This window comes from Gigantopelta aegis, chromosome 12 (genome assembly GCF_016097555.1).
Source record: "Gigantopelta aegis isolate Gae_Host chromosome 12, Gae_host_genome, whole genome shotgun sequence".
Classification (NCBI taxonomy): Eukaryota; Metazoa; Mollusca; class Gastropoda; order Neomphalida; family Peltospiridae; genus Gigantopelta; species Gigantopelta aegis.
Genome location: NC_054710.1, coordinates 13,679,882 through 13,682,392, shown reverse-complemented (window position 1 = coordinate 13,682,392; position 2,511 = coordinate 13,679,882). Strand labels below are relative to the sequence as shown.

The 2,511-nt window shown below is 42.4% G+C and overlaps 1 protein-coding gene across 3 annotated transcripts in view; it reads right to left on the bottom strand.

The window, feature by feature from the left end:
- LOC121386457 overlaps positions 1 to 1,094 on the bottom strand; it is a 19,615-nt gene extending 18,521 nt beyond the window's left edge. The window contains exon 1 of one of the 3 annotated variants that reach the window (XM_041517357.1): positions 738 to 1,094. The gene's annotated coding sequence lies outside the window, so the exon portion shown is untranslated. The remainder of the gene's footprint in view (positions 1 to 737) is intronic. The other 2 variants (XM_041517358.1, XM_041517359.1) reach the window with 2 other exon arrangements.
- Positions 1,095 to 2,511: the final 1,417 nt, after the last annotated feature.

Here is a 2,511-nt window from a genome sequence, read left to right as displayed (position 1 = left end):
ATATATATATTATTCACACACATGCACACAAATACACAGAGAGAGAAAGAAAGAAAGAAATGTTTTATTTAACGACGCACTCAACACATTTTATTTACGGTTATATGGCGTCAGACATATGGTTAAGGACCACACAGATTTTGAGAGGAAACCCGCTGTCGCCACTACATGGGCTACTCTTCCGATTAGCAGCAAGAGATCTTTTATTTGCACATCCCACAGGCAAGATAGCACAAACCATGGCCTTTGTTGAACCAGTTATGAATCACTGGTCGGTGCAAATGGTTTACACCTACCCATTGAGCCTTGCAGAGCACTCACTCGGGGTTTGGAGTCGGTATCTGGATTAAAAATCCCATGCATCGACTGGGATCCGAACCCAGTACTTACCAGCCTGTAGACCGATGGCCTGCCACGACGCCGGTCACAGAGAGAGAGAGAGAGAGAGAGAGAGAGAGAGAGAGAGAGAGAGAGAGAGAGAGAGAGAGAGAGAGAGAGAGAGAGAGAGAGAGAGAGAGACAGAGACAGAGACAGAGAGAGAAACAGAGACAGAGACAGAGAGAGAAACAGAGATGCAGACAGACAGAGAAAGGCGGTCGCGTGCGCAAACAAACATAAACACACACTTGCTAGCTGGTCTTGTTTTTATTAAACGTGTCAGGTAAAATAGATTTTAAAATGTACTAATACAGTCGTCTAATGCTCGGCCTCTATAATGTTTGTTCAAAATTACTCACCCGCTCGGCCATGCTCCAGTGTTGACAAGAAAACACGAGTAACCGTGCCAACACAGATCACATATTCCTATATAAAATTGTTCAGATATTTATATGTCCAAAACGAAAACGAACTCTGTACTTTTAGTAAATACCTCAAACAGGCAACATATTGACGTTCTCAACGCATGTGTATGTCCATTCTCCAAATACACAATCTCTCATGTATATATTTCTGTTTATGTATCACTGTATATTTTATGCCCATGAACCGCAAGGTTTAATGCATTTAACTATACCACACCTGAGCAATTCTTTACTACCTGGTCGCGTCTATTGAAAAGATAACCAATGGTTTAACCATGGCAACGTCGATCAGTCCTATATATTGCTAGATATGGTCGTTCGATCGATGTGTCAACGGTGGGAGGGGTACGTTATGGTACGGTCTGACGAATTCGTTCTTATTTGTGATTTTAATAAAGGCGCTGTTCAACGTGACGTTGTGAATGGCCGAATGTTTAGAACAAAAGTCGCGGCGGCGTCTATTCATTCGTAAAATGTATTCTGTTACAAAAGGCTTTGAAATAGTCGTTCACAAAAGCAGGCTGCGAAATGCAGCTGAATGAAAGTGCGTGCGAATGTGGATTGATTACCTATAGCTGTGTGATATTGCGACAACTACCTGTATTTGTGTGAAAGAAAGAAAGAAATGATTTATTTAACGACGCACACAACACATTTTTTTTTTTTATTTACGGTTATATGGCGTCAGACATATGGTTAAGGACCACACAGATTTTGAGAGGAAACCCGCTGTCGCCACTACATGGGCTACTCTTTCCGATTAGCAGCAAGGGATCTTTTATTTGCACTTCCCACAGGCAAGATAGCACAAACCATGGCCTTTGTTGAACCAGTTATGAATCACTGGTCGGTGCAAGTGGTTTACACCTACCCATTGAGCCTTGCGGAGCACTCACTCAGGGTTTGGAGTCGGTATCTTGATTAAAAATCCCATGCCTCGACTGGGATCCGAACCCAGTACCTACCAGCCTGTAGACCGATGGCCTAACCACTACGCCACCGAGGCCGGTTGTCTTTGTGTGATGACGATTATCTATAATATAAATTATAATATTAGTTATTGCTTAGTATATGCTGGATTTATAGTATTTTATTTCATGAATATGTTTATTTTGATTTCCGATCATTTCACAGCGTGTTCCACACATAAATACATTACAGTGCATATACATACTTACATATCTAGTTAATTAACAGTAATGAAATTATCATGAAAATTTAATGCATTACTAGAAATGCGGAGCGAGACATAGCCCAGTGGTAAAGCGCTCACTTGATGCGCGGTCGGTATGGGATCGTTCCCCGTCGGTGGGCCCATTTGGGCTATTTCTCGTTCCAGCCAGTGCACCACGACTGGTACATCAAAGGCCGTGGTATGTGCTATCCTGTCTATGGGATGGTGCATATAAAAGATCCATTGCTGCTAATCGAAAAGACTAGTCAATGCAGTGGTTTCCTCCCTCAATATCTGTGTGGTCCTTAACCATATGTCCGACGCCATATAACAGTAAATAAAATGTGTTGAGTGCGTCGTTAAATAAACCATTTCCTTCCTTACTTACTAGAAATGCTTTTGCCAAGGTTGCTGTTGCTGAATATACCATCGGTCTACAGGCTGGTAGGTACTGGGTTCGGATCCCAGTCGAGGCATGAGATTTTAAATCCAGATACCGACTCCAAACCCTGAATGAGTGCTCCGCAAGGCTCA